The 26,998-nt window shown below is 36.2% G+C and overlaps 1 protein-coding gene and 1 long non-coding RNA gene across 3 annotated transcripts in view; one reads left to right on the forward strand and one right to left on the reverse strand.

Annotated features, from left to right (window-relative positions):
* The window catches only part of LOC136029298 (serine/arginine repetitive matrix protein 2-like), a 171,331-nt gene that overhangs the window by 20,952 nt on the left and 123,381 nt on the right, over window positions 1-26,998 (reverse strand). Inside the window, exon 8 of one of the 2 annotated variants that reach the window (XR_010618011.1) lies at window positions 26,810-26,947. The gene's annotated coding sequence lies outside the window, so the exon portion shown is untranslated. Of the gene's footprint in view, window positions 1-26,809; window positions 26,948-26,998 lie in introns of those variants that run through there. The other variant, XM_065707563.1, reaches the window with a different exon arrangement.
* On the forward strand, window positions 11,276-18,061 carry LOC136029297 (uncharacterized). The gene is made up of 2 exons (XR_010618010.1): window positions 11,276-11,668; window positions 17,371-18,061. It is a non-coding gene; the product is annotated as an uncharacterized LOC136029297 (long non-coding RNA).

The raw sequence follows: 26,998 nt of genomic DNA on the forward strand, positions 1-26,998 counted from the left end.
TAAATTTTACTTAATTCTTCTACCTCCATAAGTTACCAGTATTCTCACCGAAACTTACCACAATTAATACTATAGCTGCCCCAACAACTAACTAAATGAAAAAAATAATATTATAATGACTCTATGCTTCTGAATCAGATTCATTGGGATTTTCTGGCCTGGCCAGGGGAAGTTTGAATGAATCGTAGCAGTCATCTTGCAGCTTCGTCCATTGCGACGCCTTTAATTTTTTGTTTATAACCAAAGTTAAATCCTTTTCGCGTTTATGCTACTTTCCCACTCGGTATTGTTGGCGTTTTTGGATTGTAGCCGAGAGATAATAGTTCTTTCCGTCTTTTACTGAGATTACTAGGCAAGTCCACAGACACACTCAAACAATTTTTTTTCAATTTACCACACTCTTTCATTATTTCAGGGTGGTCAAAATTTTCTAGGCTAGCGAAAATTGGATCTTTTGATTTTTTTTTCGTTACGCACTGTTTCTAATGGCCGGGCCTCTAGGACTAGACGACTCGGAGTTTGATGTTTTCTTTGAAATTCTGTATACAAAACTGGTACGTAACTGCTTGGCATTATCTATTGACCGAAGAAGCTATTTACTTTCTGACGGAGGTCTTCGCCTTCTGAAAATTCTAGGCCGTGAATAACAAGATTATTCCTTCTCGAGTGAAGTTCAGAGCGAAGAGCAGTCGTTTTCACTTTAACAAGCTCGGATCTAAGCAGCCTATTTTCCATTAAACGAGTGTAGTCCATTTAGTCCATCCAAGAACAAGGGAAGCGTAGGAGTCCACTCATCTATTTCCTGTAATTTAAGGGTAACTAAATACCGACAGGTAGATACGGCCCTTGCAGTGATTTGAAAAGATGTTACAGCACCTTAATTAAATGAACAAGAATATCCAATAATAATATAATATAATCTATTATTTCATTTCCTGTGAAAATTCAATAATCCCTGAAGGTCACTGAATTAGTTGATAAACATAGGAAAGGATTATGCGTCACTAATCCCAAGTCAATTGTTGTTACGAAATGATAAATAGTTAACTTAAAAAAAAATTATGCTTTAATAATGTTCGTAAGATATCTGATTTTAGATGTGTTCACTTTGAATTCTGAAGTAATAATGAAAAAGTAATTTGTAATGTTTGTTTCTCTGGTTGAAAATGCGGTAAATATAGATAGATAGATAGATAAGTGTATTTAGTACCTAATCTAACTACAAAAGAAATTGATCATATACAACTTTTTCTTCTTATTAAAGATTTTTCTATATATACTCCCACTCGAAATATTGTGGTTGGGTTACTATTTTGTGTATACCCGGAAGCATCAAATTAATCCCATGCAAATAAATTTCCCGTAAATCCAAGAGCACCGGGCATTTCCGGAGAAAATGATCCAAGTCTTCATCATCATCAAGGAGGCACACTCGTGCCTCTATAAAGAGGCGACACACGACAATGTTAAGCGTTCCAGTGGTCGCAGAGGGATGGGGAGGGATGCATTTCGTAGCCCGAGCTCCAACTAAGAAACCTGTAAAATTTCATCCCCCTCCAACTTTTCCTTCATGGGGAAAATCTGGCCGAAAGTTTCGACTCGTCCACCCCAGCCCCCCTTTAACGTTGTCCGATCGGGCTGAAATTCACAAGTTAAGGTCTCCTAGGGCCCAGGAGCTTATCCGCGAAATTTCAGCTCGATCTGATAACTCCTTCCCTGTTTTCCAGAAACCACGCATAGCCACTTAAAATTCATTTACTTTTTTTTCCTAGACGCCTACAGGTCACATCCGACATCGGATCTGGGTGTACGAAGACTCATTCGATGCGGAATTCTCCGAGTAATTTTCCTGGAAAGTTTCATAGGAAAATCTTAACCCCCCGAAAATTTCAACCCTCCAACCCCCCCCCCCCTTTTAACGTTGTCCGATCGGGCTGAAATTCACAAGTTAAGTGAATTAACTCGATCCGATAACTCCTTCCCTGTTTTCCAGAAACCTCACATTAGATACTTAATTAACGGATTTCTCTCCATAAGAGCCCATGTTAATTTGAAATTTTTAAAAGTTATTGAGAAGTTATATTTACACACATGCAAGTGTTTAGCTCAGTCGGTAGAGCGTGGGACTCTTACTCCTCGGGTCAAGGGTTCAAGTCCCTGATGGGCGGTTTTTTTCACAACATCAAAAAAATTTTGATAACACCTGGACAGCTTATCATTTGAGAGATAACAGAAAATTAGCTTCTTATGAGCAAAAGAAACATTTCGGTCATTCTATCTATTTTTTTCTATTTTATACAATGATTTAAAAGCGGGGGGGCGGCGGCAGCCACCCAAGTTCCTCTCCTAATTCCTGTACGAGGAGTACAGGAATTATTAAATTACATCCACCATGGATTGTAGAAAAACGTACAGAAATAATATGAAAAAAACTTCGTTTTCTTAAAGAGTTAAAGAGGCTGCGTCCCAAAGTCGAACCTTAAAACGTACAGGAATTAGAAGAGGCAGTTGGGGGGCTGCCGCCCCCCAAACCCCCAGCTTTTAAAGACTCTTTTGTACATTTTTTTTTTGTGGGGGGACTTCATTGTTACTAATTACTAGTTTCTGCGCAATGGTTCTCCTGTCCTCTTGTGTTTAACATTTTTCGAAGTTATTCCATTATTCATTCATTTCAATTTTTTGTTAATTAAAAGAGGGCCTTTCCGAAGCCAAGAGCGGGGGGTTAGCAAAAAAACAAAAAACCTGTACAAAAGAGTCTTTAAAAGCTGGGGGTTTGGGGGGCGGCAGCCCCCCAACTGCCTCTTCTAATTCCTGTACGTTTTAAGGTTCGACTTTGGGACGCAGCCTCTTTAACTCTTTAAGAAAACGAAGTTTTTTTCATATTATCTTTACAAAGAGGACAAAGATACCGCCTATCAGGACCAACTATCATTTTATTTTTGTCGAACGTTTTTTGCCTGTTCTGGATTGGAAGACAATTTGCCCTAAGCTGAATCCAACGACGTAGAATCATAGCCGGTAAATTAAGTTTAAAATAAACTTCCTCCCCAAAACTAGGTTTTGCCTGATTATAATGTTGTAGGGTTGTAGAATCAAGAACCAGCCCTTGCCAATGCTGAATTTCCTGACTCTCTATTATAAATTGTACCTGGCTTTCTAAATTTGTTGGTACATCGCGAGAGCAAAGACCATTATTCCATAAATAAGGCATTCCTACTTTTTCTAGTAATGATTTAATTTGGGATAGCCACGAGGTTTTTAAACCACATTTCAACATCTCTTCATATGCCACTCTTACTAGTCTATCTTCATTACTCTTAGTTAACTTCAACCAGAATCTAAGCATTAAAATATACCTACGTAGCTTTAAAGAAAACAGGCCCATATCACCTTTCAGAATCTGTGAATGAGTTGTCTGATGTAAACCAAACACTCTTTTATAATACTGGAGCATAATACAGTCAATATATATGACTGTTCATATTATTGACTTACCAATAAAGTGAACATACCACTCGATGCCTTTTTTTATGCTCTTTATGAATATAACTATCGCTTCTATCGCAAATTTAAATTTAAGCACTTTTTGACCTAACGTAAACTAACCTTATTATAAATAATTTTGACACTGAGAAAATGTAGTATTATTTTGTCGAAAACGACTAGTAACTCATACTTTACTTGAAAGTTCGTCATTTTTACGAGGTCAAAAATTGCTTAAATATGGATTTGGCAATAGAAGCGATAATTTTATTCGTAAAGAGCATAAAAAGGTATTAAGCGGTATGTTCACTTTATTATTAAGTCAATAATATGAACAGTCATATATTTACCGAAAATGCCTTCATGGTTATCTTCGAGTGTATATCTAATAATGCTGACTTTGATGTTTAGTTATGAATCTTGGATTAGCTGCTGCTTTCACTTTACGGTTGTGTTGCTGTATTTTTGTCTTTGTGTTTATTTTTGAACTGTAGTGTTATTTATTATTTTATGTTTGTCTAGGCCTAGTTTTTCAAGCTCGTATCCACGTGGTTCCTAGTAAAATATATAATTGTATATGTGAGTAATAAAATGATTGGAATTGAACTTGTATCGAAAAGACATTGCTGAAAAAGTCTTCCATTGAAATGCAAAGCATTGGAACCAATCTGACGCAGGTTGGGCAACACAGCTTGCAGAGAAAGGCTTTTGGTACGTTCAGGTCAAAAAGCGATACGATGTGTCACGAATTTAAGCCTTGCTAAATATGAACGACTTGCATAAGATGCTTGAAGTGGCATATCTGCTGTCCATCCTGACGTTTCAGCTGGATAAAACAATAGGCAGGTAAAGGGTTCCACACGATAGTCGGTCCTTTTTAAACTGACCAAATTTGTGCCGCGCTGTCTTATAACAATTTCATTTGACGGAAAAATACAGTCGGCATTAAGAATATTACTACAACTGCTAACAACTTACCGCAGTACCAGGCATAGTGAGGCCAATACAGCTACGTACGCTCTTTCTTTATCCTAATCTATCCAAAGCGTCCCTCTTTACTCCCTCCCAGGAAGTTCCAATTTCCTTTAAATATTTATGTCTGACATCCATCCGACCCAACCGAGGATGACCTGCCCTCTGTTTAGTCATAGACAGTTGACCGGAAAGAACAATCTTCGGTCATCCTTCATCTGCAGAACGTGCCCTAGCCACCTCAGCCTTTCTCTCATTATACCCATAGAAAGGATTAAGTATAAGAGCAGCATATGCCTCATTACATGCAGGAGGGTTGAACCGTCTATAATCGAAGCCATTTGGAACACTGAAAATCAGCCGTGCTACTGGGGGCTGCTGTGAAAACCTTGGGAAAACAATTTGGAAACTGTGGAGCTGGGAATGCAATTCGACCAAGCAGGCAGCAACCTTCAAGTGAATGAACTTTGTTTGCTACTCTTTGGGAAAATCGAGAGCTCCACAGTAAATATACACAATGTTGAAGGGTTCCAATGATTTGTAATTAACACTTCCATACTTTATGGCCTCTTTCTAGGTTAGCACTGAGTTTTGCGCCCCATTTTTTTGGCGTCGAGAATTGCGATGGTGTTGTTCTTCTAATGTAATATTTTTTCTTCTTCACATTCATTTTTGACCCATTCTAATTCCTGCTGTAGCTTTCCTTCTAACAGTACACTTTAATTTTTGATACTTTCTGATACTTGTTTTCGCGTGTCTGCTAATTGCATAATTCCTTCTTCTTCACTATCATTTTTGAAACTTCTGATTCACGCTCGCGTTTGTAATTATCATTACCGCTTATCTTCTTACTGCATATTCCATTGTTCTTGCTATTGCATTTCTTCTAAACCCATATTTCTTTGTTCTTTAGTATGATTTTGATTTGTTCTGATCTTCGTTGTCGTATGTCTTGTAAGCGTATATTTCTTTGTTATTCACTTCCGTTTTTAGCTCGTTTTGTTTCAACTGTCGCTTATCTTTTAACCACGTTTAACCTCGTTTTTAACCCCGTTTTCTTCATTTTGTTTTTGACTCGTTGTAACTGTCGTTTTTGCAAGTATTGTTTTCATTGTTGTTTTATCATTACTTTAGACATATTTCAACGTCCTTTGCCTTAGCTCCTCGGAATTCCCTTGTTACATTTGATGTTTTAGGTTGGTTATTATATATATTTTGAATTTACACTTCTCATGTCGTACTTTTGATCTTGTCTCATTTGATTGTCCAGTTTGTCCATTTTGAGCAATTATTAATTTGCGTTTTGTCCTCAAGGCACTGCGAAAGTTATTTCAATGATGTTATTCATAGCAATTGCTAACTTTGTCCGAGGAAATGTATTTATCTATTTTAAAAAGCTTTCTAAAACGTTTTATGACTAAAATAAGCAAAACTGCCTAATGGAAGACCCAAAAACAAAATTTTCAATTGTTGCTAATGGTAATTCGTTGGAACGAGAAGAAATTTGTGTACACACACCTGAACCATCAAACATGTTAAGACCAAGGGAACTACCCCAAGAACGTAAATTCACAAGGTTAAAATGAATAACCTGGACCGTTAAATGAAACTAGATCAACTCAAGCAGGTAAAGCAAAGAATATTAAATATTTTCTGAAATAATTTAAATCCAAAACGAAGAAGACAGATCTGTCCAGTTAGAAGATCTACGACAGCGAGTGTCAGAACGAGTAAAAATGAAAGCGAGGAACAAAGACAATTGCGGTTAGAAGAACTGCTACAATGAGGATCGAAACCAATTAAAAACGAAAGTGAAGAACAAAGAATTGTTCGGTAAGAAGACCTGCAACAACGAGGATTAAAATGAATCAGAGACGAAAATGATGAACAAAGAATTGTGTGGTTACAAGACATGCGAAAGTGAGTATCAGAACAAGTCCAAAATAAAAGTGAACAACAAAGGAATACTGGGTCAGAAGAGCCATGTCGTCAAGTCTTCTACGCCAACAAGCTACAGCACAAAACTCAGTATAAACTTACAAAGGCGACGTAATTACGTAGGTGTTAATTACAAGTCATTGGGACCATTCAACATCGTATTTATTTACTGCTTAGCCGTCCAATTTCACAAGGGAAGAGCAGCAAACAAAGGTGATCCATTTGGAGATGCCGCCTCTACAATTTCCAAATGAATTGGTTAGCCTTTTTTAGAGCGTCAATTGCTCTCTAGGAAGTTCCACGAACGAATTCTAAACTTGAACTCTTGTTTCGCTTTAGCTCCATTCAACGCAAGGGATAATCCAACCATCAACAGTCGAAATGTTTTTAGCTTTAGTGTAGCTAGAAAAGTTTACCACTAAATCAATTTAGCGACACATCCATCACAAACCACTAAGGGTGATTTTGAACCTCTCTCATATGGCCAATTGTACTTATTAGACACCGATGAAGCTGTCGAGGAACGTCACATAAAGCCTTTAAATTATGGGATCTCTTGTAACCTAATGGATGTCTTGGAAGTAATATTGCGGGACACAAGCAACCATGCCGAAGGTTACATCAAAATGCGAGAAGTGGAGGATGATGTAAGTCAACTTTGCTTTTTCACAGCAGCCCCCAGTCGCACGGCTGTTTTTCAGTGTTCCAAATGGCTTCGATTATAGACAGTTTAACCCTACTGCATGTAATGAGGCATATGCTGCTCTTATACTTAATCCTTTCTATGGGTATAATGATAGAAAGGCTGAGGTGGCTAGGGCACGTTCTGCAGATGATCCAATGCTTTGCATTTCAATGGGAGACTTTTTCAGCAATGTCTTTTCGATACAAGTTCAATTCCAATCATTTTATTACTCACATATACAATTATATATTTTACTAGGAAGGATGACCGAAGATTGTCTTTTTCGGTCAACTGTCTATGGCTAAACAGGGGACAGGTCGTCCTCGGTTGGGTCGGATGAATGTCACACACAAAAATTTAAAGGAAATTGGAACTTCCTGGGAGGAAGTAAAGAGGGACGCTTTGGATAGGTTAGGATAAAGAAAGAGCGTACGTAGCTGTATTGGCCTCACTATGCTTGGTACTGCGGTAAGTTGTTAGCAGTTGTAGTAATATTCTTAATATTAGATTCATATGATTATATATATGATTATTATAGATTAATATTATTACATTCATATGCTGCTCTTATACTTAATCCTTTCTATGGGTATAATGAGAGAAAGGCTGAGGTGGCTAGGGCACGTTCTGCAGATGAAGGATGACCGAAGATTTCGGTCAACTGTCTATGGCTAAACAGGGGGCAGGTCGTCCTCGGTTGGGTCGGATGGATGTCACACATAAATATTTAAAGGAAATTGGAACTTCCTGGGAGGGAGTAAAGAGGGACGCATTGGATAGGTTAGGATAAAGAAAGAGCGTACGTAGCTGTATTGGCCTCACTATGCTTGGTACTGCGGTAAGTTGTTAGCAGTTGTAGTAATATTCTTAATGCCGACTGTATTTTTCCGTCAAATGAAATTGTTATAAGACAACGCGGCACAAATTTGGTCAGTTAAAAAATCACCGACTATCGTGTGGAACCCTTTACCTACCCATTGTTTTATCCAGCTGAAACGTCAGGATGGACAGCAGATATGCCACTTCAAGCATCTTATGCAAGTCGTTCATATTTAGCAAGGCTTAAATTCGTGACACATCGTATCGCTTTTTGACCTGAACGTACCAAAAGCCTTTCTCTGCAAGCTGTATTGCCCAACCTGCGTCGGATTGGTTCCAATGCTTTGCATTTCAATGGGAGACTTTTTCAGCAATGTCTTTTCGATACAAGTTCAATTCCAATCATTTTATTACTCACATATACAATTATATATTTTACTAGGAACCACGTGGATACGAGCTTGAAAAACTAGGCCTAGACAAAGATAAAATAATAAATAACACTACAGTTCAAAAATAAACACAAAGACAAAAATACAGCAACACAACCGTAAAGTGAAAGCAGCAGCTAGTCCAGGATTCATAACGAAACATCAAAATCATCATTATTAGATATACACTCGAAGATAACCATGAAGGCATTTTCGGGGCAGCATTTTGAAGAACATCCAAAAATAGGGAAAATTGTAAACATCCTTGCAGTTACATGGGGTACGGATAAAGACCTAATGTTTGGGAAATCACCGATAAGAAATTGGCTTTCTATTGATATTTTTTACCCTTCTGACCCTTGAATTTGGGGGGGGGGGTGTAAGAGTCCCTAAAACCACTCCAGGGCACGAACTCAGTCTGCCCTCTGCAGTGAAGTTACTTACAAAACCTAGGGGCGGTGTATTTTTATTTTCAATTTTTCAATGAAAATACAAAAAGGCCTTTTTTTCAGTAACAATACCAAAAAGGTATTTTTAAATATGAGGAGGGTACAAAAAATCTGGGATGGGAGTCATAAACTCCTCCCCATCCAATTGAAACCGCTTCCCCTCTGGCTTACAATCTTATATGCAAATAAAACTGTTAGTGTTCCTGTGAAGCGGTCTAGAATTGGAATATTTTCAAATTCTCTTAAAATTTGTAAACAGCAGATGCTTCAAACGAATCAGCAAATAATATGGTCATCATTTCCTCAAATGTTGAATTACTTCAAATTGTTCAGTTCCACCTTCTGGTAAAGTTGTGCTTCCCAAAATACTTTTATGGGGCCAGCAGCACACAGTTAGTACCATGATGCAGATGGCGGCAAATGTGCTTATTTTGGAGATATTTCAGCCGAAACTAAAGATTACTCAAGGGGATGCCTACTTTCCGCCACGATGTACATTTCAGAATGACACATAGGCCGTACATTTACGTTATGTACAGCACGGCTCCTCCATTTTTAGCAAACACACACCACGCCTGGCACGTGCCATCTGGTGTGCGTGATTTCCGAGAGTGGCTGCCCCATCGAGATTTCTTTGAGCATGTTTCAAACTGCTAGCTTGACATATATCCATCAAGGAGGCACACTCGTGCCTCTATAAAGAGGCGAACCACGACAATGTTAAGCGATCTTCGGTTCCAGTGGTTGCAGAGGGATGGGGAGGGATGCATTTCGTAGCCCGAGCTCCAACTAAGAAACCTGCCCCAAATTTCATCCCCTTCCGACTTTTCCTTCATGGGGAAAATCTGGCCGAAAGTTTCGACCCACCAACCCCAGCCCCCCTTTAACGTTGTCCGATCGGGCTGAAATTCACAAGTTAAGGTCCCCTAGGGCCCAGGAGCTTATCCGCGAAATTTCATCTTGATCCGATAAGTCCTTCCCTGTTTTCCAGAAACCACGCATAGCCACTTAATTTTCATATTCTTTTTTTTTCTCGACGCCTACAGGTCACAGCCGACATCGGATCTGGGTGTACGAAGACTCATTCGATGCGGAATTCTCCGAGTAAGTGCCCTTGAAAGTTTCGTAGGAAAATCTTAACCCCCCGAAAGTTTCGACCCCTCAACCCCCCCCCCCCTTTAACGTTGTCCGATCGGGCTGAAATTCACAAGTTAAGGTCCCCTACGGCCCAGGAGCTTATCCGCGAAATTTCCGCTCGATCCTATAACTCCTTCCCTGTTTTCCAGAAACCACGCATTAGCCACTTAATTAACCCATTTCTCCATAAGAGCCCATGTTAATTTGAAATTTTTAAAATTTATTTAAAAGTTATATTTACACACATGCAGGTGGTTAGCTCAGTCGGTAGAGCGTGGGACTTTTAATCCTCGGGTCGAGGGTTTAAGTCCCTTATCGGGCGGTTTTTTTCACAAAATAAGAAAAAAACTTCGTTTTCTTAAAGAGTTAAAGAGGCTGCGTCCCAAAGTCGAACCTTAAAACGTACAGGAATCTAAGCTAGAAAATCGGGGGGTTAAGATTTCCCAAAGAAACTTTCCAGGAAAATTACTCGGAGAATTCCGCGTCGAATTTTTGAAATTCTTAAAATCCTTGAAATTCTTATCAAGAATTTTTGAAATTCTTAAAAGTTACGAATATCAACATTCAAGTACATCAAAATAATCAGCTGAAATTTTCTATTGTAATAACTTGTTTGATAACAAGCATAACAGCAGCTTGGCGCAGCGGAAGCGCGCTGAGCCCATAAACCGGAGGCGGATGGGTAAAAACCACTAGTTGCTAAATTTTTAATTAAGCTGCTAAACTATTAAAATTATCAAAATTAGATAATTTTGTCAGTTTGAATTTATTGATACAGAAAGCGAGAAAATAAACATGGAAAATTATTATTAAATTACATTCACCATCGATTGTAGAAAAACGTACAGAAATAATATGAAAAAAACTTCGTTTTCTTAAAGAGTTAAAGAGGCTGCGTCCCAAAGTCGAACCTTAAAACGTACAGGAATTAGGAGAGGCAGTTGGGGGGCTGCCACCCCCCAACCCCCCCCCCCCTTTTAAAGACTCTTTTGTACAGGTTTTTTGTTGTGGGGGGCTGCAGCCCCCTAATCCCCCGCTCTTGGCTTCGGAAAGGCCCTCTTTTAATTAACAAAAAATTGAAATGAATGAATAATGGAATAACTTCGAAAAATGTTAAACACAAGAGGACAGGAGAACCATTGCGCCGAAACTAGTAATTAGTAACAATGAAGTCCCCCCACAACAAAAAACCTGTACAAAAGAGTCTTTACAGCGGGGGGTTTGGGGGGCGGCAGGCCCTCAACTGCCTCTCCTAATTCCTGTACGTTTTAAGGTTTGACTTTGGGACGCAGCCTCTTTAACTCTTTAAGAAAACGAAGTTTTTTTCATATTATTTAGCAAAGAGACCATGGCGGAAGGTATTCAATTCATTCGAGAATAGGGGAGTCCAATTCTGAAATTTCAATCCCAAACGTATTTACAATCAATTTCAGCTTCAATCAAAATATCACTAATTGGCTATATTTGGCTTGAAACTTTAGTGTTAAGTGCCTAAACCTGTTGTTGACAAGATACAATTCCTGAAGATTGCTTAATTACTTTGAAATCAAGAAACATCACGGGTTACCTTGAAACTGTGAAAAGGCAGACTTATGCATACGAAAACAGAGAAAAGCTTTACCAAAATTAATGACGTGGCTTGGTGGACCGTTAAAAGCATTTTACAAGCCTAAAAGTAGCCAGATATATTTTGAACATAGAAACGTGATGACATTGAAAGTGAAAACTTTGATATTTATGAAGTAATAAAAATGGTGAGCTTAAATGTATTTCTTTTTCTTTAAGTAGGACCTTCGTATTGCCTTTTTAGTTGAAAAAGGCAAGGCCATGAAATTTTAATTAATGGTGAACTATTCTCAGGCTATTGTGTTCAACATTGATACTTGGTTGAACTCGCATCCTTCAAAGTTGAAAGTGTTCTCGCCATTATGCGGCCAGTGTTGTTAGTTTACGAAAATGCAGCAAGGGGAAATGTACACTCCAAAATCTAGGGGACTATCCCCCTCCCGTGCGCAGTGGTAACTGTTAGCAACCTAGTAAAGAGTCATGTAAGATCAACCAGACTATGAGGCCATTGATCTCAGATTTCTATGAATGTTGCTAAGTTTTTCCTTTCATAGACACAAGCAACGATACAAAAAGCAAAACGAAATAATCCGAAATTTACTTTTGGTTATACGCCCATTCATAATTTTTACGATTTACGTTTTTTTCGTTGGGAATACGAATCTTAAAGCTGTGTCTTTCGAAAATAATCTGTGCCAACTTATTTAAGAATTAATTCTAATGAAAATTACTATCTTTCGGAACTAATATAGAAGTACAATAACCCCAAATAAAATGTCCTGATATTCCAAAAGACTGAACTAAATTATACTAATTAAAAATTTTGATTTTTGATCTGTATTTGTTTGGATCCAATCATTACCGCAAAATGGGTTGTTGGTCGGTACTTACGTTTTATAGCGAACATGCTCAAGTTCTTGATTGAGTAAAACCGATTTCTAAATCGGTTATTATTGGAAAAATTATTTCCAAATAAATTGGATTATATATATTTTATATATATATATATATATATATATATATATATATATATATATATATATATATATATATATATATATATATATATATATATATATATATATATATATATATATATATATATATATATATATATATATATATATATATATATATATATATATATATATATATATTTATTTATTTATTTATTTATTTCCAAATAAATTGGAAATAAATATGGAAACATGTGGAAATAAATTCAAACTCTTCAGTGTTCTTTTGTTCCAGAACAAAACCTAAAAGACCACAGGAAAGAGCAATATAAATAAACAAAAAATGACCGCAAAGTGAAATTTTCTTTGAATTCAGCCTTCTCTATAGATTTTCTGTAGATTCTGTATCTTATTTTTCAAACAGCTCGTGGTGACGGACTGTAGTAAGGAGCGACCCGGCTCAATAGTAACTGAAACTCTAAAAACGAAATTTTGGTATCTATATATACATAAAAAGAATCGGATTTTTATGCTGATTTTAAATATATAGATTTCGTCAAGTTTAGTCTTATCCATTAAAGGTTAAGACCCTGAGAAAATTTGCCTCATTTTATATAACAGGGGAAACACCCCCTAAAAGTCATATAATCTTAACGGAAATCACATCATCAGATGCAGCGTATCAGAGAACCCTACTGTAGAGGTTTCAAGCTCCAATCTACAAAAATGTGGAATTTGCATTTTTTGCCAGAAGAAAGATCACGGATGCGTGTTGGAAGTTTTTTAATGTTTTAAAAAGTAGAGTTGAGAGAAAGAGTCAAACTTCAGCGTAAAGAGGGGGGCGTTTAGGGGGGAAGAGCCCTTTCATATACGGAGTAATTTATGTTCGTTTTAAGTTTTAATGTCGCTCCTTACTTTCAGTTAAGAAACTTGTTTTTTTAACGTATATGAGGGGGTCTGTCTCCTCATCAATACCTCGCTCTTTACGCTAAAGTAATTTTAGTCATTTCAAAAGAGCTATTTATTCTAATTGAACGACCTTTGTTATTCAGGGGTCATTCTTAAAGAACTGGAACAGAATTCAAACTTTAGTATTAAGAGCAAGGTCTTGACGAGGGGGCAAACCCCCTCATATACTTAATAGAAACATACGAATATAGAAGTTAAAACCTAAAACGTACAGAAATTATTCCGTGTATGAGGGTGCTGCCCCCCTCGGAAAAAAATCAAAAGAATCATTACAGTGTTGCTTCGGCATTAAATTTAAGTTAAAAAGGGCAAAGATTAATTTAAAAAAAAAGTTTTTTGAGGGAATTAAAGAGCGAAGTTGAAATGAAGTTGAACTTAAAATGAACAAAATCATTGCTTCACAGTCTATCTGACATATAACAATAAAAATAGTACAAATAAACGAAAGAATCATTTTTCCCTTTGTTTGTAGGATTGTAGAAAACTAGCGCTTTACCGAAAACACAAAACAATATAGGAGTTTTGGTACATTAAAAATAAACCGATTAAGGTCACTTTTTACAGTATACAAATAAAACGTTTTTTAAGTAATACTTTTTAAGAGTCAAAAGTGATTTGAGAGTAACCAGCCCCCACGCTAATCATTCCCCCAACGACATCCAATCAAAATTTGGAGGTAGCAATATTGTTTCATTATAGTTGAAGGGTCCGGAAAATTGTGTCTTTAAGGAAAACACACCTACCCCCGACAGCTCTCACGGCAAGAGTTGTAAGTTATGCCCTGGGAACATATAAGGTTTTTTATAGAAACGATGATCGTATATACTTCGGAGGGGACTCATTAGATTGGTAATCAGAATTTCTATTGCGCATTTTAAGAGTCAAAGCGATCAGAGTGCAGCTACACCCCCCCCCCCCCACAAGTCTTGTTTTCCCGAAATACATCTAATAGAAATTTGAATAGTCTTTTTATTCAAGATAATCGATAGATCCCTTAACAAGGCTTTTGGGGTTGATACAAACAACCAGAGCCTGGGCGCAAGGGTTGTAAGTTATGCCATAGGGGCACTTAAGGTTTTTATGGAAGGGATTGTTTTTTAACTTTAGAGGAGGCTCATTTGGTTGAAAATTGGAAGCTCTTATTTCTTTTTAAGAGTCAAAATTGATGGAGAGCATTTATTCCCCCCCCCCAACTACCCCTTTTTTCACCAAACGCATCTGATTGAAATTATGAGATAGTAATTTTGTTCAAAGTAGTCCAAAGAACATATAATAATGCCTCTAGGGTTGACACAACCGCCTACGCCCTGGTGATAGGGTTTTAAGTTATGTCATAAGGGTATATAAGGTTTTTATGGACTGCCCAGTCGTATAAACTTCAGATAGGGCTCATTCAATTTGAAATTGAAAGTTATAGTACCCTTTTTAAGAGTCAAAGTGATTTGAGAGCAACCAGTCTATTGATTGGTGATCAGAAGTTCTAGTGCCCTTTTTTTTAGAGTCAAAGTGATCAAGAGCACAATTATCCCCCCCCCACACACGTTGTGTTTTCCTGAAATGCATCCAGTAGAATTTTTTAGACATTCATGTTTTAAAAATAGTCAAAAGATCACACAAAAAGGCATTTGGGGTTGATAAAAACCACCAGAGTTTGAGAGCAAGGGTTGTAAGTTATGCCCTGGGGCATTTAAGGTTCATATGGAAGGGATGGTTGCATACTTCAGAGGTGGCACATTTGGCCAATTTCAACATTTGGTTTAAATCGGAAGTTCTAGTTCCCTTTTAAGAGTCAAAAGTAAAGGTCAACTACCCCTCTTTTCACCAAACGCATTTGATTGAAAATGTGCGATGGTACTTTTGTTTAAAAAGGTCCAAAGACAACCCACAAAAGGTTGACAGAATCCCCCAGAGCCCTATGGCAAGGGCTTTACGTTATGCCGTGGGGACATATAAGGTTTTTATGGAATGAGTGGTCGTATTAAATTCAGTTGGGTCCCATTTGATTTTAAATCGGAATTTATAGTGCCCTTTTTAAGAGTTAAAGTGATTTGAGAGAAACCGACTCCTCCCCCCACGCCCACATTTTCCCAAAACAAACATCCAAACAAAACTTTAAGATATCAATTTATTTCAGGATTGTTGAAAGGTTTAGTAATTATGTGTTACGGGAGGTCAACCCCCCTGCAAGAATATACAATTTTAATTGCAAATAGGGACGCACATAATTTTGTCATAGCGAAAAATGCCATCGATTTTTTTTTCTCATTGTACCAGGTATTATTGTTTTTTTCCTGCCATTACAGCAGCTTCATCGTTTTTTTTCTGTCAAGTTTTTTTTTTCGAGTAAAGTGGCACTGTTGGTTTCTGTCAGTGAAAGGTGTCATCGTTTGTTTGCTTGTTGTTTTTTTTTGTTATCGGACAAAGTGCCAATATTTTTTGTGTGTCACCGCATAAGGTACGTCCAATTATAGACATAAATACCAGGAATAATTAAGTTCATGAGCGATTTGATATGATGAATATGTTTTAATAATTACCCATTTTTCCAATGTTAGATCCAAACATACCACCCAGGGATGATTAATTCGACGCGACATTGCAATAAAAACGAACACTGAAGTATATTTTGGCGGAAGCAAAAAATTTAAAGAAGTAAAAAGAAAACACTAATTGTGTCAAAACATAGAAAAAGAAAAGTTGTATTTACTCTGATTGCTTGGGAAAGGTTGAGAAAGATTGTCCCGTAAGATTTGATGCTCAATAGGTTCTGGGGATTTCTTTCTCTGCAGGGTCCTGAGTTGTAGTCACACACGATTACAACCACATAAGATTATGCTCACAAGAATCTCACCCAAGGATTGTTTACTTTTTTTAACCTGAAGACATATAATATATATATATATATATATATATATATATATATATATATATATATATATATATATATATATATATATATATATATATATATATATATATATATATATATATATTGCTAATAAAAATTCAGAAAGAGATTTTAAAATATAGGATGGGCAATTGCCCCCATTCCCAATGTGCGCCCCTTCAACCCCTCTACAATATTAAAGTTTTCGTTATTTTTTTCTTTTTTTATATTTTTTACATAGATTTTGGCCTTTTTTACTTCTGTAACTTGATCCTCCTCCAAAATATATTCGGGATAATGGTCGCTAAGACAATTATCCCTTACCATTTTTAGTTGTTTTATTTTTGTATTTGAGAATCCAAAATCATTGGCATTTCAGTGCCAATGATTTTGTCTTCATTCTGTGTTTGCACTCGAACACAACGGTTATTCGCTGCTTCAGACGATTGGGCAACCATATATTAATATACGAAGAAATATATTTATATATTTCATGCATGAATCTACGAAATTTACACATAATCGTTTTCGTTTCCCATCTTCGAGTTCGTTATATTCCTCCAAAAATCAACAAGGTTGGTAACTCATTCAACAAGCACTGTTTAAAAGTCTTCTATATTCCTTTAACCGCTTCACCTTCGCATTTGATTAGGTTGACTAGTTATACTTCCAAAAATTAATGCTTCCGAACATAAAATTGCGCATCTAGCTGCTTGATGTTGCTAATATCCGTATTTCTTCCAACGATCAAAGAGAAAGCAGTTCAAAATTTTTACAAAATTACACCCATATAACCCAACTTTATAACACCCATATAGGCCCTGACGCATGATATTGGTTGCCTTCTGCTTTGCAAGTTTTACGCTTTTTATGACGTTCTTGTCTGGTAAAGCTTTAACCAATTAAACCTGATCCTCAACTTAGTAGGCTATTTTCAACAAAGAAAGTTGCTAAGCTTGCCTCTGTTTCTTCAACTCGGTAACAGCTCTGCAGCATAGAAATTTTAAAAATTTTTGAATTTTAATTTGATAAAATTTGATAAAATTTTTGAGTTTTAATTTGCATGTTCACATTTCAGGGTCAATTGGCAGTCTTTGCGACACTTTATTTATTGGTTGTATCAGCAACAGGGATACCTTTAGAAGAAAAGGAGATGACATCAGAAAAGGGAAATAAATCAAATTTATTTTTAACAGCTCTTAGAAGTCTTCAAAAACTCCCCAAAAAAGGTGAAAATATTGAAAGACTACGAAATAAATATGGGGGAGTATATGAAAAGATACCGATGCACAGTACAAAACGGAATAGAGCTATGGACAGTCCAATGCATATTCATCCGTCGAAGGCTGAAGGAGTCTCAAAAGATGGAGATTTACTTTTATTAAGAAGATTTTTTAGAAGCAAACAAAAGAGAGACACTATTTTTCAAAAATATTTTGGAAAGAAAAACAAAAGTGAAACAGAGTTAAGTAAAAGAACAGACGGATTGCCATCATATGTATTAGGAGCAACTGGCGAATCTTATAAATATGAACCGCCAAGACCGGAATATCTATGGTCTAAGAGAGTCTACTCTGTATTTAGTCCTGATCGTGAAGATTATGAATATTTTGAAGACTTTTAGCTGTTTTCATATTGAAAACAGTTGTGTGAGAGATTGTTTATGTATCGCTTTGTAACGTCTATTTAACATATTTATTTCCTTTTACATGACCATTATTATTTATTTTTCGTCTGATATTGCTGAAATAAAATCTAGTCGTTTCAAAGTTTGCTTAGTTTATATAAAGCGGCTCTTGCATTATCTCTGATATTGGTTAACCATTATGATAGACTAGATTTGTCATTTATAGCTCTATTCATGTTGTTTGTTTGTTGAATAATTAGTAACTGAAGTAAGGAAGAAGTGAATATTGATATGTGATATTGATATGATATGTGAATATTGATATGACAGAATATGAATATTCTGATATTCATAGCGGACTGTCTAAAGTGCAACAACTCCGTCTAAAATATAGTAACTAAACTCGTTTTAAGCTTAAGTCACTTATTACTTCTGTGACAAATAGAATGTCTTATATTTGTAACCTTGAATTTAGTTCTATTCATCTAAAGTGTAATTCGTCCGCAAAATTGACCAAAGTCAATTTTGGTTTAAAACCAAAGTCAATTTTCCCTGACTTACTTATCTGATTTTACTTATTTCCTGATCAGCTCCTCAGACTGAAAACGAATTACACTTTAGATGAATAGAACTAAATTCAAGGTTACAAATATGGTTATATCGAAACAAGAAATTCACGGAATTGAGCCAAAAAAAGAAAATCTGCATAGAAAAAATTAACTTTAGCAAAGCCGGAATGAATCCCCATCCTATCTGGGAAGGGGAATGGGTGACAAAGTCAACTTATATCCGTGGCAATTTCTACTCATTTTAAGTTAAAACTCGTTGTTTATTTTTCATGAGAAATGGTGTCTTTTTAACTTAATTTCTGTCTGTTTTAGTGACAGTTAAAAACAGGTATTTTCTTTTTAGCGAAGTAAACAACTACATTTTTCGATAAGTTGGAATTGATTGGTAATCTAAGAATTTCATAGATAGATTTTCTCCTATTTTGGTACAAATTATTGTTTTTGACACAAAATAGCAGAAAGACCCCTTTGCTGTGATACAATCTTTTCTTCTACTTAAAAAGGGCCCTGCAAATTTTGGTTTCCATACTAATAATCCTTCTGCCAATGCTCTAGCATTGGTTCAAGTTGATTCAATGCTCTGGCAGGGTCATTGGTTCGAAACGATCCTTCCTGGATAAGAATAAAAAAAAATAAACAAATACGCATCCGCAATCATTCGTCTCGAAAAAAAGCAAACTTTTGCATTTTTTTTAAATACCAACTTTAAACGCTGCAATAGGATCCTCTAATATGCTGAACTTGATCATGTAAATTTTTTGAAGACCACTGACCCTTTTGAGGCAACTTAGGCTCTTTTTCAAAACTGGGGCAAATTGTGTCAGACTCAATGTTAGTGGGTAGATCTAAACTAAATGAACTTTGCTTATTTAGAAACGAAATATAAAGCTGATTCTTTTGATGAACATATTGCCATCAAAAGTCATTAGCACCAGTTCCTCCTTACTAACAGCTCGTTACTGAGAAATTTTTCTGTTCGATAGTTTTGTTATATATTAATAATGACAACTTTGCTGTTCTATCTGAAAGGGCAGTTGGTATTAATTAATAGCAGAAATACAGTAGTACGGACTCGTAAAGGAGCAGTCAGTCTGTAATTTTAGACTTCTATGTTGGAATATTAACCCCTGAATTATAATTAACAGCATCAATAATTTCTGCACACTAAGTTTGGAGGAAATCAAATACTGTTTGTGCATCGTCTACTTACTATGTTTTCATGTCGGACTTCTAAACTGCAATATTGGCCTGAGACTTGTTGTCAACAACAATGCAAATGCTTTGGTGAAAATCAAGCACTATTTCGGTATTGTGTAGTTAATTGGTTTTGAATTTGGAAGTGTATAAACCAACAATTATTCATTGTTTAGAGAAGGGGTTTTTCATGGTTGCAGCAATAGTTGTAACCCCTCAAAAATGGTATTCGATCGAAATGAAAATTACAGTATTGGAATCGCCATTGTCGAAAACCCCATAATAGAAAACTTACAGCCCCCTACCCTGAACAGCAAGGAGAATCACCATTTTTCCATACTGACGTGTTCTCTTTTAGTTCTTTTTTTTTACTACTTGCGGGGCACTGTGAGACCATAGAGAGCTCTTTAAGGGTGCCTTTCAAAGGAAATTGTCACATCTAAGTGCTTCCAATAAGTTGCAAAACATTTTAAAAGTGAAACACAACCTTTTACAAAAGCTGTATGTTCATATACAAGATTATGTCATGTTGGGTATGGTGTCATATGTGAGTGTCTTTGCTCCCTGATTCCCTGGGGTTCGTTCTTTACTAGATCCAGCTAAGAACAAAAGCTAAGAGCTCATAGGCAATTGCGACGAGACAAGAAGAGCCAAGAGCTCATATGGTATGAACTCTAACAAAATTCTAAGAATCAATAGATTGATTTAAAAAAAAAATCAGAGGCTTAATGCCGGTCAGGATTTAAAATAAGAGCTCTGAGTCTCGATGTCCTTCTAAATATCAAAATTCATTAAGATCCGATCACCCACTCGTAAGTTATAAATACCTCATTTTTTCTAATTTTTCCTCTCCCTTTAGCCCCCCAGATGGTCGAATCTGGGAAAACGACTTTATCAAGTAATTTGTGCAGCTCCTTGACACGCCTACCAATTCTCATCGTCCAAGCACGTCCAGAAGCAACAAACTCGCCAAATCACTGAATCCCTCCCCCAAAGAGAGCGAATCCAGTACGGTTACGTCAATCACATATTAAGGACATTTGCTTATTCTATCCACCAAGCTTCATCCCGATTCCTCCACTCCAAGCGTTTTCCAATATTTCCCCCTCCAACTCTCCCTAATGTCAACAGATCTGGTCGGGATTTGAAATAAGAGCTCTGAGACATGAATTCCATACAGATATCAAATTTCATTAAGATCCGGTCACCCGTTCTTAAGTTAAAAATACCTCAATTTTTCTAATTTTTCCAAATTACCCCCCCCCCCCCCCAAGCTCCTCAAAAGAGAACGGATCCGTTCCAATTACGTATCACGGTCAATCACGTATCTAGAACTTGTGCATATACTTCCCATCAAGTTTCATCCCGATCTCTCACTCTAAGTGTTTTCCAAGATTTCTGTTTCCCTCCTCCAACCCCCTATGTTCCCGGATCCAATTCGAGTCGAAAACGGAGCATATGAGACATAAGATCCTTCTATATATATCAAGTTTCATTAAGATCCGATCACCTATTCGTAAGATAAAAATGCCCCAATTTTCACGTTTTCCAAGAATTCCCCCCCCCCCCCAACGGCACAGGATCTGGTCGGAATTTAAAATTAGAGCTTTAAAACACAAGATCCTTTTAAATATAAAATTTCATTAATATCTGGTCATCCGTTCGTAAGTTACAAATGCCTAATTTTTCCAAATTACCCCCCCCCCCACCCCAACTCCACCAAAGAGAGCAGATCCGGTCCGGTTAAGTCAGGCACGTATCTTAGACAGGTTTTTATTCTTCCCATCCAGTTTCATCCTGATCTCTCCGCTTTAAGTATTTTCTAAGATTTCCGGTCCCCCAAACTGCCCCCCCCCCAATGACGCTGGATCCAGTTGAGATTTGAAATAAGAGATCTGAGTTACGAGGTCCTCCTAAATATGGAGTTTCATGAAGATCCGATCACTCTTTCGTAAGTTAAAAATACGTCATTTTTTTAAATTTTCAGAATTAAACGTCCCCCCCCCCCATAGAGCGGATCCGTACTTATTTTTCCCACCAAGTTTCATCCCATCCCTCCAATCTAAGCGTTTTCCATGATTTTAGATTCCCCCCAAACTCCCCCCATGTCACCAGATCCGGTCGGAATTTAAAATAAGAGCTTTGAGACACGATATCCTTCTAATTATCAAATTTCATTGAGACTCAATCACCCGTTCGCAAGTTAAAAATACCTCATTTTTTCTAATTTTTCAGAATTAACCCCCCCCCCCCAACTACCCCAAAGAGAGCGGATCCCTTCCGGTTATGTCAATCATGTATCTAGGACTTGTGCTTATTTTTCCCACCAAGTTTCATCCCGATCCCTCCACTCTAAGTGTTTTCCAAGATTTTAGGTTTGCCCCTCCCAACTCCTCCCCAATGTCACCAGATCCTGTCGGGATTTAAAATAACAGCTCTTGAGACACGATATCCTTCCAAACATCAAATTTCATTAAGATCTGATCAACCGTTCGTAAGTTAAAAATACTTCATTTTTTCTATTTTTTTCCGAACTAACCAGCCCCCCCCCCCAGATGGTCAAATCGGAAAACGACTACTTCTAATTTAATCTGGTCCAGTCCCTGATACGCCTGCCAAATTTCATCGTCCTAGCTTACCTGGAAGTGCCTAAAGTAGGAAAACCGGAACCGACAGACCAACAGACAGACGGACAGAATTTGAGATTGCTATATGTCGCTTGGTTAATACCAAGTGCCATAAAAAACAGAGGGCTTTTTCCTGTGTGATACAAATTGGTAAGGATTTATTTTTACTTGAAGTTTGTAAACAAGTTTAATAAAGGTTCAGACGAACATCGATATTTAAGAAAGATTTACTTGATGGATTCGCATACTTCCCAACTAGTCTGGCCTTCTCCTGAAGGGATGCTATATTCCGTAAACTTGACCGCTTTTAGTTTTACTTTTACTCATCAAGAAGTCTCATCAGGAAGAACTTTAGGGAATGGGACATAAAGAGGAAGAATAGAATACCCTATAGCCCACAAAAATTTAGTTGTAATTCATTTATAAATTAACAAAAATTTAGTGGACAACATTATTGCCATACAGAATCCAAATTATCTGGGAATTCTCAGTAAAACATTACTCACGCTTAAAACATTTTAATATAAGGTATTTAATAACAGATACTGGGGTTAAACAGAAACACCAAATGGAAAAGACAAAGAAAAATTGCAACATTTTAAATTTTACTCATATCCTTTGCAACCATCTTTAGGTAATTTTCTTACAGTTATCTATTGACCTTGGGAGGTTTCAAATCAAGATCATGCAACCAATTCTTGAGTGGCACTACCACCAATTATTGTTGCGTGAGGATAAAGTTGAAGAATTAGTTTAGTTTATATCAGAAAGTGAAAGATACAGTAGTTCATCTCTTAATATTTTCGAGAAAACTAAAGGTGAGACTAATTACCCTTTCTAATTCTAAATCGGCAATGGTACTGACTTTAATTGTAATGTATCTTCGCGCAATGGTAACCAATCTAACTATAATTTAATTTGTACTATGACTTGAAAATTGACGAAGTACAAGTTCCTTTTATGTCCTATTATTTCCCAATCACTTTTAAGCACAATTATTTAAAGCTGCTTTAAAACTGAAAGTCCTATCAGTTTTGCCTTGTAAAGAAAAAAAAACTTTACCGTATAGGCCCGGATTGAGGGGGATGGGGGAAGGCTAAAAGATTTCTCCCCAAATGGCTTACGCAGCGTTTTTATTCGAATATTGCTTTTTTTGGTATGGAACAGATTTTCAAAAAAAAGCAGTATTGTAAATCAAACAAGGTTAGCTATGTTTGGAAATGTATATTCTCCCCGCCCCCTTTCAAGCATTACCAACCCCCATAAAACTTGACACTGGATCCGTGCCTGTCATAGTGGTTGGAACGAAACAAAGCAATCATAGGCAATGCATGAAGTTAGCACAATGTATTTTTCTTTCTTGTTACCAAGGCACTTCCTATGGAAGGAGTTGTCGTAGAAACAGGAGGGGCCTATTGGATTGAAAATGCTATTACTCTTTTTAAGAGAAAAATGTAATTAGAAGGAAACCAGTCCCTTCCCGCACCCCGTTTTCTCCTACAACATCTTGTTCAGCATGGTTGAAAGGTTCATTTACTATGTCTCTGGGCAAGGGACCACAGAAAATTTTTCAGAGGGCCAAACACTAGAATAGTAGTTAGGGGCAGGAGCAAGACAACATATTTTAGGATACATTTTCGTAGGGATGACTTTTTATTACACATTTAGAAAAAAATTCTTAAATAAAAACAATAACTAACTTTTCATGCAAAATGAAAAAAAACAAAAAAACTGAGTAAATTTTAAAGAGCAAGGATTCCTGGCAAAGGGATAAATTCATTAAATCAATAATATATTTAATTATTATCGCATATTATGCATTTAATGTCCAAAACCTAGAGTAAAAGAAAATGAGACTCAAAACGAAATTACGGAAAGATTTTGCTTCTCAATATTGTAACAGATATAGAAGGAGTAGAGATAGGAACTTAAAAACAGCCTCCAAGGGGATATTTTAGGCTCTTATTTCATTCCTGGAAGCTTCATTTATCTGCCCTAGATCAAAAGCTTTCCAGGATCTCAAAACCTCCTAAGGTGGGGTTTTGCCACGATCCTCATATTTCTAAGGACCCATACTCAAAGCTCACCTTGCCTGCACAGATGGCATATTTTGAATTCATACTGGTTATCATAACAGGACAACCCCCTCCCCCCTCAAACAAAAATCCCTAATGCTTTCAGGCATTTAAAAAAAAATATACAATAGCGAGAGAAAAACTAAATTTAAACTGACAATCCACCTGTCAAATTGACCCTCTTTCTTTCAAAACTTGAATTCAACTGAACAAAATGAACAGGTTCAAATACTTCATGATAACAAACTCTAAGTCAGGAGCGACTCAGGCGAATATTCACCAAAACTAGAAACTAAATTTTAACGACATTTGACACCAAAAGAATTGGCGATTAGTTTAAAAGAAATTTTTCACTAAATAGGTTTTAGAAAAAAAGCAAAGAGCTCTATTACATCACAAATGAACAAAATAGATCATTTTACAGTTAAAATTCTTTAAAAGTTTTCACTTTTATAACTTTAAGAAATCAAAAATTAATCAAGATTTTAAGGAATAAATATCAGCATACGTACATTAAACTGACAACGCACATTCATTTGAATTTTTTTTTAGTAAAGTACAAATGATGTTCTGGTTTTTAGAAAGCATAAGGGTTTTGAACCCTACCCATATTAATTTCTGCTCGTTTTGAGTTTGACTCGAACGCTGAAATCAGTATTTATGCTGATTTGTTGTAGTTTTATGCTGGGTAGATTATTTGATTCTATTTTGTTTATTTTTGGTTTAATGGAGTTCTTTACTTATTTTTGAAAAACTTATTATGTGGAAAAAGTTTTTTAAATTAAGTTCTGTTCGCTTTATATTGACATGACCATTTTCAGGGAAAAAGAAAATGATAGTTTGAATTTTTCCATTCTTTTTAAGAATTTATAGTCAGACTTACTATTTGTATGCTGGAAAAAATTTTTCAGCAATTTAAAACAGCTTAAACCCTTTTGAAAATCATGACGCAAATAGCACTGTTTAATTTAGTCATGTACATGTACATCCTCTATTTGATCTGATAGATAAAACTCAATACAATTCACAAAAAAATTACATCTATGCTCTTTCACAGCCAGGGTACACTTAAACTCTTTTGATTTAGCAAAAATTTAAGAGCAAAAGTATCAACAGAAGAAGCCCCGAAAGTTTGAGCTTAATCCCCTCAATCGTTCTTGTTAAATTGCTGAGATGTCTTATTAGCAACCAGCGTTCAAACAGTAGGTTTTGATTTAATTTTAAAGCAACATTTAGTTTTTAAGCATAATGGGCAAATTGCATAGCTGTAATTTGTTACTCAGGCTAAACTTAAACATAATTTTTTATCACGAAAACAAATTTAGCAATTTTTGAAAAAGAGCCTGTAGTCCCTTTAAAATGGTCTCAAATCAAGACGAAAAGTATGCTACTGAAGTCGCCTTGACCGAAAACCCTTTACTGGAGATTTACATCCTTTATCACGAAAACTAACTAAACTCCTTATATAAACGAAATCCATCTCAATGTCTCCCTTTTTTTGCTCTTTACTTTCCTGCTAAAAACTTTGTATTTGTTCTATTAATCTCCCAAATAAAAATAAGACTGAATATAACATTTTGGAAGAGCAGAATCTTGGCATTTCTTGGATTCTCTGCGAAGTAGTTTGAAATACACAGAATAACATAGGCTCCCACAAATTTCTCATCTCAAATTTTACTTTCAATAAAGTTGTTATCTCGGCTTTGTACTGAAACAACACAATGTAGCCAAAAGTGCATCCAAGTTGTATCTGTTCCTCTCCCGTTTCTATGGCTGCTGTCTTGAGAAACAACCCAATATAAGCCTACCCAGCCTACACTTTAATTATGGTCATATCTAGTAATAACACTGATAAAATAGGCTCACCTTTTATATTCCAGCTCTTGTTGTTCTTTTGCTTTCTTTTTAGCATGAGCGACAAAGCAATTTTGCTCTACGTATTTGTGTAATGTGCAGTCTTTATTTAAACAATTGAGTGATGAAGCTGATGGTATCATGCTGCTCCTGGTGGTCTACTGTTGATAAAGAGTAATTTGTCAGATACTAGGCTTTGGCGAAAATTTCAATATCCTGTATGTACATACTAGATAGGACCTCGAAACAAAGCTGAGGTCTTGTGTAGATACTAGGTTAGATCAATGAAACTAAGCATTGGAGAATAATTTCGTTGGCACCGTTGAACTTATCATGGTCTATTAGGTGGGATCCACTCCAAACTAAACTTGATTTTTCGGTAGATACTAGATTTTGTAGGACAGCTGAGTGTTATAAACTTCTGCTAACAAAGCTCTCGGTCCGGTTTTAGAGGGGTAGCAAAACTTAGATATAGATATGTTTTTAAAGGTAATGAAAAACAATGTCGAGTAAATTAAAAGTAAATAAAAATGAAAAATGTAAATTAATTACAAAACAATAGCCTACTTACGAAAAATAATATATGAAGAACTAGCATTTAATTCTAATGAACAAAGCCAATGATTTGGACGGACATTATTGAACATAACCGATGCTTTCGAACTTGGTTGACAAACACCGACATATTTAACGCCTTCAGACTCTGTACCTACAAAAAGTAAATCATCTTCACAGTAGTTTGTTCAAAGTAAAGTATTGA

This window comes from Artemia franciscana, chromosome 7, assembly GCF_032884065.1.
Source record: "Artemia franciscana chromosome 7, ASM3288406v1, whole genome shotgun sequence".
In the NCBI taxonomy this organism is placed as follows: Eukaryota; Metazoa; Arthropoda; class Branchiopoda; order Anostraca; family Artemiidae; genus Artemia; species Artemia franciscana.